Below are 12,244 nucleotides of genomic sequence, written 5' to 3'. Positions count from 1 at the left end.
CAGCCCCTCCTTGGCCGGTTCCTCTGAGGAAGGACCTCCTTTCTCAGAGACGGGGCACTCTATGGCACCCGCGTCCAGACCTCTGGAAACTCCATGTCTGGTCCCTGGACGGGACGCGGAGGATCTAGATGGCCTGCCACAGGCAGTGGTATATACCATCTCTTCAGCTAGAGCCCCCTCTACGAGGCGCCTCTACGCTTTGAAGTGGAACCTGTTCGTCGACTGGTGTTCTTCCCATGGGTAGAACCCACGAACTTGCCCGATCAGAGTTGTGCTCTCCTTCCTACAACAGGGGTTGGAGCGAAGGCTGTCTCCCTCCACTCTCAAAGTGTATGTTGCTGCAATAGCCGCACATCACGATGTAGTTGAAGGTAAGTCCGTGGGGAAGCACGACCTGGTCATCAGGTTCCTCAAGGGTGCTAGGAGGCTAAATCCACCTCGTGAATTGCATCCTGTACCCTCTTGGGACTTAACTTTAGTGCTTAGAGTGCTCCAAAGTCCTCCTTTTGAGCCTTTGCCGACAGTTGAGCTTAATATCCTGTCCATTAAGACAGCGCTCCTGTTAGCATTGGCTTCCTTCAAGAGGGTAGGGGACCTGCAGGCATTTTCGGTCGACGAATCGTGCCTAGAGTTCGGGCCTGGCCTTTCTCATGTTATATTGAGACCCCGGCTCGGATATGTGCCCAAGGTTCCTACCACTCCCTTCGCGGACCAGGTAGTGAACCTGCAAGCGCTGCCCCAGGAGGAGGCAGACCCAGCCCTAGCTTTTCTCTGTCCCGTCCGGGCCCTCCGGGTTTATATAGACAGAACGCAAAGCTTCAGGACCTCAGATCAGCTCTTTGTTTGTTACGGAGGCCAGCAGAAGGGGAAGGCTGTCTCCAAGCAGAGGTTAGCCCACTGGCTAGTGGATGCTATCACTAGGGCTTATGAGTCCCAGGGTGAGCCCTGCCCACCCAGGTTGCGGGCTCACTCTACTAGGAGTGTTGCCGCTTCCTGGGCTCTGGCACAAGGCGCCTCGCTAACAGACATTTGTAGAGCTGCAGGCTGGGTGACACCGAACACGTTCGCTAGGTTTTATAGTTTACGTGTGGATCCTGTTTCCTCCCGAGTACTCGCTACGGCCAGTAATTCCAGGGAATAGGTGTGTCGGCTTGCGACGCCATTCCGTGAGCGGATACGTGCGTCTTCTGCTCCGTTGGTTACCCAGCAAACGGTTAACCTCGTGAGTTCCTCCATCACCCCTCCGGTGCCAGGTGTTGCGGACCGCCCGGCACTAGGTCTGCTACCTTCAATAGGAGTTGTTAGTAGACTGGGTGTCTTTTCCAGTGGTCCCTGCGGTGACCCGTGATTGCCACGTGTAGTTCAGCCGTGTCTTCCCCTTGACAGACTCTTTTTGTCGTCCCTGTTGAGTACGCTCCTCACTCCTCCGGACTGAGACTACCTTCAAGGATTGCCATATGTTTCACTACCCTACGTGGTTAGTACATGTGTGTATTGAGGGCCTTCCTCTAGGCTGCCTCAGCTTCCGCAGCGTTCCCCCCCCCCCCCTTATTATTTCCTTTGGGGATGGGCACGCTTTCCCAGTGTTATCCAAAATCCACTGATTGGGTCTTGCGGAACAGCAGTGTGATTTCCCTAGCTAGCTCCCGCAAAATTTTCTGGAAACTGCTGCAGGGTAGCTTAGCTGGGCGCTGGAAGGGGCCAGCATCATGCCGTTTTGGTAGGGATCCCAATTCATCAGGGGAACTCCCCCGACGAGGCGTCGGAGTTCCCTGCTGACGAAAGGGAACGTCTCGGTTACGTATGGTAACCCTCGTTCCCTGAGTCCAGGGAACGGAGACGCCTCGTCTGAGGCTGAGGAGCCGAACAGAGTCCAGTCCTCCGCGAAAAGCAATGATGCAATGTTTACTTCCGCCTTTATACCCGCGCTGGTAGGCGGGACGCGGAATGCAAATTTTGCATGCCAATTCAGTTTCTCTTTCATTGGCTCGTTGTTAACTCTCTCGAAGGTGGTTGGATCCCTGGCGTGATCCCAATTCGTCAGGGGAACTCCCCCGACAAGGCGTCTCCGTTCCCTGGACTCAGGGAACGAGGGTTACCATACGTAACCGAGACGTTTTGTGGTTCTTGCAGATTGTGAATCCAAACGCTTTTTAATTTCAAACTTTACAGGAATCTGTAAGGTGCCTCCATAATTCAGAGAACAACCCACACAAATATGATCCACAAACCGGGTAAGACTGCGTATTGTATACTGTAAATGTTAGTTTAATCTACTACTATATGGATTTGAAATACCAAAACTGAATTTCATTAACCCTCTGGGGACCAAGCTGTTTTTGGGGTCCTTGAGATGTTCTGACATGCCTTGACATTTGTGCTTTTTTCAGTTATTTATAAACATGTTAATGGCAAAGGTGTAAATTCACTCTATATAGCACAAACAGGGCTACCATAATATGCGAGCAACGTGTATGTAGATGTTTGTATTTTTAAGAGAATAATGTTTATGCGTGGTTATTGGAAAAAATTAAAATGAAAGTTGCTGAATTAAGACCACAAAACACATATTAAATATGTGTCCACAAGACTTTTGACTAATGGATGTTGTCCCTTTGAGTTCTAGCTTCAAAATTATGTGAAAATAGTCTTGCTTTATCGTTCACAAAAAAAAATACATTGATTATTGATTTAAATGGTGTAAAACAGGTTTTGCTTGGAAAGCCAATATGCGAGGGGGAGGAGAAGTTTACACCTTAGATTACAATGTCCCACCCACTCTGCATAATTAGCCATTCATTCAGGTGTGACACTGACTGAGCCACAATCCAAGGACAAAAGATGTATTTAGAAGAAGACTTATATTGACCATTTAAGATTTTGCTTACATCTCTCTTGTAAATATGTTTTGCTATTTTATTAAAAATGTTACAATTACAACAATAATTACAATTTCAACAATATTTCAAGTGTACTCTTTCTTTGTAAAAAAAAAAAAGATTATAGGCCTACATTTTATCATATGTATTCATTAGTTTGAATATAGCCAACATTGGAACATCTAACATCTTAGTCTATGAATTTATTTTTGACAAACATAGTATTTTTTTTGCAGTTTAATATGTTGCTTATACAAATACATTTTATTTCAACATATTCCAGTCGATTTTTACTCATCTCAGTAGGCTATAGCAAAGCAGTTTATTCTTTCACACACAGACGCGCGATTCATATTTAGGCTAAACAGTCTTTACAAATATGTCCCCTTCATTCATCTCACAGAAAGGCGAGTCATATTATAGAAATGGGATTCATCTTTTTGCGGTTTACATAGGCCTACACTAACGTTATTCCATAACGTTATTCCACACGTGAGAAAAGAAAACAGCCTACCTCACTCCTCAGCGGAATCTGCTCCTCATTTCAGGAGATATTGCTCCTCATCAGCACTGTTCTGAAGAATCTTTTCTCCATAAGGTAGGCTATAATGTCTCACTCGCGTGGAGTCGCGACGCGCTTTGTTTACAGCTGATGTGGGCGTTTCACAGCTCTGAAATAGTTCTCAGAATTTGCGTTTGAATAGCACGCGCTCTCCGGGGAGTGGTCACATTACAGTGAATTAGCTCGTAATGAGCTCGACAGGAGTCGCTCTCTTTTTATACAGATTACAGAAGATGATAATATTTGTTTTTTATATAAATGACTTCATTTAAAAGATGCGATCTCAAGCTTTATGCCCGTGGGTCTGTTTGCCTGTTTGACTGAATTTTCGCGGAGTTATAGATCATTTTCGAACGCGTTTCAAATGGGAGTTTACTGACAGAGAGAAGGCAGAAATCGCATCATGTTAATTTTTCTTTATTTGTCAAAAAGCAAAACACTTTATTTTTATTGTGAGTATACAGAAAAAAAATAGAAACTGAACAGGATCGATTGATGTATTACACGAAAATGAAAGATCAAAATTAACAGAGCATTTAGTGTTTATTTTCATTGCTAAAAAAAAAAAACGAGCAAAACGCGCGGGCGCGTTTGTGGTCCCCAGAGGGTTAATGATGCCTGCAACTTGTTCCCCCAGAATAAATTCATCACATAACCTGGCTGTGACCACTTACCTCTTCAAAGAATTAAGGACAACTTTTACAGACGTTGACCCTGAATGTGCAAAAGGTAATCTTAAAGATGTTGTAATCATTTTAATGTCCTCTGTTTTACTTAGTTTTATTGGCATTACATTTATTTATGATTTATTTAACAGGTTGCTAGACGTATTTTGAGACTTTGCGGAGGAAGTATTCTTTGGCTCAGCCTGAAAAGGCCCAGAAAAGAAACACTATGAGGAACATTGCAAAGAACCGTCAACGAAAGAGACGGGTAAGTTAAGAAACTGGTTAAGCAGTTTTGTTTTGTTTTTTCTTCAGAATGTAACTATCCTCCTCTCTGTGTTTTAGTGGTTAAATTACTGTCATGTTTTGCAGTTGCTGGAGACCAGGTCCAGTGTTGTACAAACCAACACAGAAAGGGAACTCTGGAAGACTGCACAGGGTTCCAGACTGCGACCAAAATGGTCGCATATGCGACCATTTTTTGAGAATGTGCGAGTTAAAATTTTATGTGATCGCATTTGTGCGAGTGCAACAGAACGCCATTGTATCAGCAGCTGCTGCAGTCCGTAACTTATGTTCAAAATGAACGAGTACATCATGAATTAATTTTCCAAACCGTGTTTTTGACTTATCCTGAATCACTACGGTACGCCTATAATAAGTGTTTATATTCTGACTATTTTTATCCCGGGGTCGGCCCAGTGCGTGACTCGCCATAGACATTAACGGAGAGAAGCAGCTCCGGCAACAATGTTCTTCTGCAAGACTTGCAGTTTATTTATTAACGAACGCACACATCACGCGCGTTGCACACTGATGGTGAAACGCGCCAATTAGGAATTCAGGAATTACAAGCCAACGAGCCAGCATACAGCCTCAGACACAACTGATAGAGCACAGGTGCGGACAGGGAGGAAGCAAGTGAGCAAAGGAATATAACAAATACATATTTTGTACAAAAATTAGGGCTGTCAAAATGAACACGTTAACGCATGTGATTCATTTTTTTCAGTTAAACGATCATAGCTTCATCGGAATGATCCGAAATTTGGTGACTTTGTTGGTACTTGGTATATGAACACCCAAAAAAATTGGGGACAGGATTTGAATAGTCTAAGTGGTTGTAAAAAAAATAGTCACACTCAGGACCTTCGGGTCCAAATGGACCCGCCATAGGAAATGAATGGGAAATTGGCAAAAATGTGACAATACTGAGTTTTTTTGTGCGTACAATCTACAAATCAGCCACGATCCAGAAAAAAAGCACACAACAGTGAAGGGGTGAATCTATAAAACATCAAGAGTGCAAAACAGACACATCCACACACACACACACACACACACAAACACACTTTTATACACATACACACTAATAAATTCAGATTACAAAAATCTGTTTTGAATTTTTAAAAATCACAGCTTCATCGGAATGTTACGAAACTAGGTGACTTTTATGGTATTAGGTATGTGAACACACAAAAAATATTGAGGTCATGATCCAAGCATGCTAAGTGGTCATCACACTTCTGCTCTTTGGTCAAAAATGACCCCCATAGGAAATGAATGGGAAATTGTCAAAAATATGAAAACACAGAGGTTTTTTTGCGCATACAATCTACAAATCAGCCAGGATGCAGAAAAAAAGGACTCAACAGTGAAGGGGTGAATCTCTAAAACATCAAGAGTGCAAAACAGACACATCCACACACACACACACACACACACAAACACACTTTTATACACATACACACTAATAAATTCAGATTACAAAAATCTGTTTTGAATTTTTAAAAATCACAGCTTCATCGGAATGTTACGAAACTAGGTGACTTTTATGGTATTAGGTATGTGAACACACAAAAAATATTGAGGTCATGATCCAAGCATGCTAAGTGGTCATCACACTTCTGCTCTTTGGTCAAAAATGACTCCCATAGGAAATGAATGGGAAATTGTCAAAAATATGAAAACAGAGTTTTTTTGTGCATACAATCTACAAATCAGCCAAGGACTCAAAAAAGGACTCAACAGTGAAGGGGTGAATCTCTAAAACATCAAGAGTGCAAAACAGACTAAATCTGTTCAGGCAAAAATCACTAGAATTCGCAAGCCTTTCTACAGAGAGCTGTAAATCCACTAGTGGTAAAAATGTGCTATTGCGTGATAAAAATGCTCAGTGTGTCCACCAGTTGGCGCCCATCTCATTTCAAAAATTGCTTTCATGAGGCCTAGGCTTGACTCTAAAATGAAATACAGCTTTAATAAAAATAAAATAAAAATTATATATATATAAAAAATTTCTATTATATTCAATGGGAAAAAATGGGTCATAATTATTGCATAAATATTAATTATAAATCATAAAATTATCTCAAAACACCAAAAAAGAAAAGAAAAAATATTATAAAAAACAAGTAAAAAAAAAAATATTAAGATTTTTTTATATATATATTAATCCCGCCCTCCGGGTCCATTTGGACCCGAAGGTCCCAAGTGTGACTGTTAAACGAAGGACCCCAGAGGGTTAACGCAATTAATGCAGCATCAGATTTTTTCTTTCATCCATTGGCTGCTCTATAGTATTTTATCACGCTATAATTCATTCAAATACTAATAAACAATTCAAGCGCAATAAAACGCAAAAATAAGAACTTAAATCTGTACTGGCGGCGCGCTGTCTGTAAATCTCCTCTCTGTGTGATAGCCTACACACAAGAACACACACACACACACAGGACTCATGCGCACAGGATGCCGCTTCTCTTTCATGCTTGAATGGACAAAAACACACAAAAGTATGCCAAAATGTTCACTTTGTCGAGTATCCTCGTAAGCACAGTATTAAATTAGTTAAAACGTGTTAAATGAACGCTAAGAGTTGTGACAACATCGGATGCTTGTCAGATCCAGATCTGCATCAGATCTTAAAGCGACAGCAGCCTAATAAACCCGCTTCAAAGAAAGAAAAAAGAAAATCAAAGAAAAAGTCAGAGAAAATTACAGTGAAGACTGAGAAGTGTTTGATAACTTTTAATTTATGTATATTTCCTACCTAATAGATCAAATATTTAAAATATACTTTATGTTGTTTCTACATTAATTTGGAGATTAAACGTGAACTTATTACAATATAAAAACATATTAAAAACTTTAATGTTAAGTGTGATTAATCGCGAATAGGCTAGTTAATTGTTTTAATCGATTGACAGAACTAAATACAATCAAACATTAAAAAACATATGTGGTGTTTTTTTGATAGTTATTTTTAGTGGTTTTCATTTAAAAGATTAAAACATTTTGCCAACATGAGGTCTTGTGTCACTGTCAGTCATTTTACATCAGTGCAAAACTAGGGTACGCAGATTAGGACAACTATTCATCAGCATGCATTGATTAATTCCATGTTGTAAAAAAAAACAATTTGGTGGAACCAAATCATGTGCTGGTGCGACCAACTGAGAAAGTTGGTAGCACCAGTGCAACCAGTGGAAAAGTTAGTCTGGAGCCCTGCTGCAACAATAGAACTGATGTCTGATGAAGATGCTATTGTTGATGGAAGGCCAGTGTGGATGGTGAGGTCTCCACCAAACAGAACCACAGAGTTATCTGCTCTCTGCCAGGTACTACAAACCAGACTAGAGGCTGACCCACGCTACGTCACACCACCAGTGCATCATGGCAGTTTGAAAAATGAATATTTACATATATTTTATATACACTTTAATTTCTATATTTCTTATTTATTGATCTCGTTTTATATTGTATACTTTGTATATTTGTTCCTTTTTGATGTGCATGTTGCTTATCTCCACGTTTTGTATTTTATTCCTTTACACCTTTATTCACATTTCTTTTTCCCCATTCATTTTAATGTATGTTTATAATGTTCTTTGGAATGTTCATGTTATATTTGTTTTTGTTCCTTTACATTTTCATCCCTTCAAATATTTTTGTTCCCCCATTCCTTTTTAAAGGGGGGGTGAAATGCTCATTTTCACTCAATCTCCTGTTAATCTTGAGTACCTATAGAGTAATATTGCATCCTTCATATCTCCAAAAAGTCTTTTGTTTTATTATATTAATCAAAGAAAGATACTGTACGTCCACAACATACATCCGATTTGGTATCATTTCGGATGTATACGGATATATACAGACCCATGGAATTTGAGCTATCCGGCCAGTATACTCCTGGATTTTTCCGAATTTCAGCAGTGTATACAGGAGTATACTGGTCCGGATACACCTCTTTTCATGCAGTGACAAAGCTTGAATCATTTCAAATTGGTTTCTTGAACATGACACTGAACGGGAGCTTCGTGCCCTGGATGTGCATCCCACAAATCTCCATCAACTGCAAGATGCTATCCTATCAATATGGGCCAACATTTCTAAAGAATGCTTTCAGCACCTTGTTGAATCAATGCCACGAAGAATTAAGGCAGTTCTGAAGGCGAAAGGGGGTCAAACACAGTATTAGTATGGTGTTCCTAATAATCCTTTAGGTGAGTGTATATACACACTACAGAATTGGTTCAGAGTTTGAAATATCTTGAATGTTTTTTTTTTTTTTTTTTTTTTTTTTTTCCCACAAATTGCATATGCTTGCAAATTGTATTATATCCAAGGTAAACATTTCTAGTAATTGTGCAGTTAATTCTCATACTGTATTTTCAGAAAGTTTGGAATATATTCTGCCGTGCAAAGGCAAAAGACCGTAACTTCGTTTTTGGTCGAAAATGAGTTATTTATATTTTTGGCACATTCAAGACCTTCTTTATCATGTGGATAAGTATCTTGAATCAATTCCGTTTTTTTTTCGAGAAAATAATGATTTGTCTTAACAGTAACTTCCAAAAGCTCATGAGAAACCAAGGCAGAACACCGTAACATCAGTTACCGCTCTTTGGCTTTGTTTTGGAACGCTCAAATTACGAGTTACGGTGCTCTGCCTTTGTTTAGCCGCGCGTCAATATGAAGTTACTGTGGCGGTGTTTAATCAAATAATGCTACCTACCAGATTGTACGGTTATCTGCCTTTGTTTTAATGTCCATTAAAATTAAAATTACGGTGTAGCCTGTGTACTTTGTACAGCTGCCATCAGTCGCTCTAACTTCTGATGTCCTCAGAGCGGTCAGAACATTTAGTATGGTCTGCTCCATCGACAAACGTGCGATATCGATCGCGAAGGATTATGCAGAGTTGACAGAAAAACGTTACACATTGCCGTATCAGATGAATACAACCAAGAATTAAAGCTCGGCAAACTAGCTGGCAGAGTGCCAAAACTTCGCCTTCAGCCCCGCCCTAAACGCGGTCGAGTCAACGCTGGACTAATAGGAGGTATTTTGTCATGTCAAATGTATTAATAATGCCATCAGAATGCAACCAAAGCACAGGATAGCAATAAGTAGATGGCTATAAATAATTGTAAATCATACAAAATAAATGCAATGATCACTAGATTTTATAGGTGTGTACTGTAATGATTTTGTTAATGGTGATCAGCAACTAAATATTGATAATGTGGAAGTTACTGCCTTTTGCCTTGGCATGACTTCTCACTTTTTGCTGACAATACAAAGGGAGAGTACAGTAACTTTAAAATAGTGGTCAAAAGTCAAGTTTGAGCTCAAGATTTTTTTATGTATATAATTTCCATTACTAAAACATCTATTTGCCAGATTTCCAGTGTCCTACCTATAATTAATTTGGCGGGACAACTAAAAATCTTTAAAGTCATTTTTCTCAGTTCCACACTCTAGCGACTTAAGGTCTTTTGCCTTTGTAGGGCAGTATTCTCTCCCCAAATGTGTCACTAATAAAACACAATAAAAATAATTTAAAGAGAAGGCTTATATTGACCTTTTAAGATTGTGTTTACATCTACCTTGTAAATATATGTTTTGCTATTTTATTAAAAATGTTACAATTACAACAACAATTACAATTTTAACAATATTTCTAGTGTACTCTTTCTTTGTAAAAAAAATAAAGTATAGTCCTACATTTTATCATACGTATTTCAAAGTTAAGTAATCATTAGTTTGAATATAGCCTACATTGGAACAAACACTATAATAACATCTTAGTGGACGACTTTATTTTTGACAAAACATACTATATATATTTAACATATGAGCAGAAACTGCAAAACAAAAGCTTATTTGATGTGGTAGTAGTTTATTTTACAGTAAAAACTTTATAATCTATCCAAAACTAGTCAACGAAATGTTGTCTTTCATATTTCGTCTGTAACATATCGTTTTTATGATATATTAGGGCATTTAAATGTTAATTTGCAGTTTAATACGTTGCTTATCCCCTTGATCGGCAAGGATCTCTGGTGATCCTGGAATATTGTTGTTCAAAATTCATTACTCGTCAAAACATCACACTCTTACTTGATCTGGACAAACTCAGCATCATAAGAAAGGTTTAAGACTCCAGCTTCGATATTTGACCACTGTTTATGATTAAACTGGTTTAGAGTGACATTAATTTCTTAATTTATGGAGTGCAAAATAATTAGTCTATAACGATCGTTATTTTGAATAGAAATCATCACTCACACAACATTCATTCTCGTCTTCTCCGGTTTATTTGTGTTCAAATACATACAATGTACAGCATCCGCCAGGGCTATTAGTCCAATGGTGCGCATATTTGGAGAAATAATGATTAATTATCACATGCTAGTAAAATATTTCGTCATACAGAATAACATTTCTATTCATTTTCCACTGAATTATGCGATCTGAAGAGCTCAAACAGCGAACGGAGCTAGATGTGTGTCTCCTCTTCCTGATTTGCGTCAGATTTGACCTCAGAGCTCTATCATATGCTGTACATCTCACGTGGTTCAACGTGACCTCTTCTGCATGACGCATCCTGTGTACACTTCCTCATTCTGGACATCCGTGATAACAAAGGAAAAGTGACATCTCTTCACCTGAAACAAGAAGCTAATAAATGCACGATTGAAGTATATGTGTTTTGTGTGTGATTTTCGTGCGATTTGGGGTTTTCATATGAATGAAGTATGTTTACAGAATGCATATGCTAGGTAAGGATAGCCCATAGCTTAATCTAAAATGAATATAACATATTTAAAAATCTTTTTAGGACTTGAAACCATTTTAAACCGCGACCGGAATATGATACAAATACTCGATGGTGTTTTAAAGTGAGCTTTAAATAAAAGTGTAATATTAATAAATTAAATTGTGTCATGTAGCTTGAGGCTACGTGTTGTGCTAATGCACCTGCTGCAGGAGCTTTCTATTCCATACAATCATTTTTTAAAAATAATTCGCATTTAAAGTTCCAAGAATAGTTTTTTATTGTTTGTTTTCTAACAAGACTTAAGTTAATAGGTGGATTATTCATGTATAGTGGGATTACATAGGTGTCGATGGCAAAGCATTATGCCAGAAGAAAGGCTATAATGGCTGAATTCAAACAAAAGAATAAGGATAAAAGAATAATGAAGATTAAGTCTCATACCGGCAGAGGTGTGAAAGGTTGGTCGATTTAAATGAATAGAACATGAATGGGGCCAGTTCTCCTCGCCAGATATTAGTCAAAGACTGTAAATGGGTGTTTACAGGGAAATAAAATATTGGATAAGAATCTTATTGGCCTTCTCTAAAACTTCTCCAAAGTCTCCCCTGACATGGTCTCACAATAGGCTTCATAAAATGCATAATTTTAGAGATGTCATCCTCAGATTTGAAATGAAGCATGACCACAATTGTGGCTACACTTTAGTTGTGGTTATAAGTTGCAATACTAAATTCACATAATATTTTTATACATTTAATAAGTATATTCTTAATATTTACTGTTTTTGTTTTTATGTTTGAGCTTATATATCTCAATTGTAGGATTGAGTGCAAAACAAACACAAATGAATCTTCCAGGTGCATTGTTCAAACATAATTCCACACAGAACTCAATATTCCAGACACCAAATCACCAACCCCATAGCCATAAAAGAAGGCTCCAGCCAGTATACGCTAACCAACGAAAACCCCCAGCTAAGAACTTTATGGCCATGCGAGCTTCAAAGAGATGAGGAAGAACGTGTCAATGTTAGATTGGTTCCAAAGACTGATTGGTTCAGAGATGGCAAAAG

General features: G+C 38.9%; 1 long non-coding RNA gene across 1 annotated transcript; it reads left to right on the top strand.

Moving 5' to 3' along the window:
- Positions 1-2,161: 2,161 nt before the first annotated feature.
- LOC307160738 lies at positions 2,162-4,350 on the top strand. The gene is made up of 3 exons (XR_013821625.1): positions 2,162-2,234; positions 4,079-4,170; positions 4,259-4,350. It is a non-coding gene; the product is annotated as an uncharacterized lncRNA (long non-coding RNA).
- Positions 4,351-12,244: the final 7,894 nt, after the last annotated feature.

Source organism: Squalius cephalus, assembly GCF_949319135.1.
Source record: "Squalius cephalus genome assembly, chromosome: 6".
In the NCBI taxonomy this organism is placed as follows: domain Eukaryota; kingdom Metazoa; phylum Chordata; class Actinopteri; order Cypriniformes; family Leuciscidae; genus Squalius; species Squalius cephalus.
Note: the sequence above shows the minus strand (reverse complement) of the source record. Positions and strands in the feature narration are given on the sequence as shown.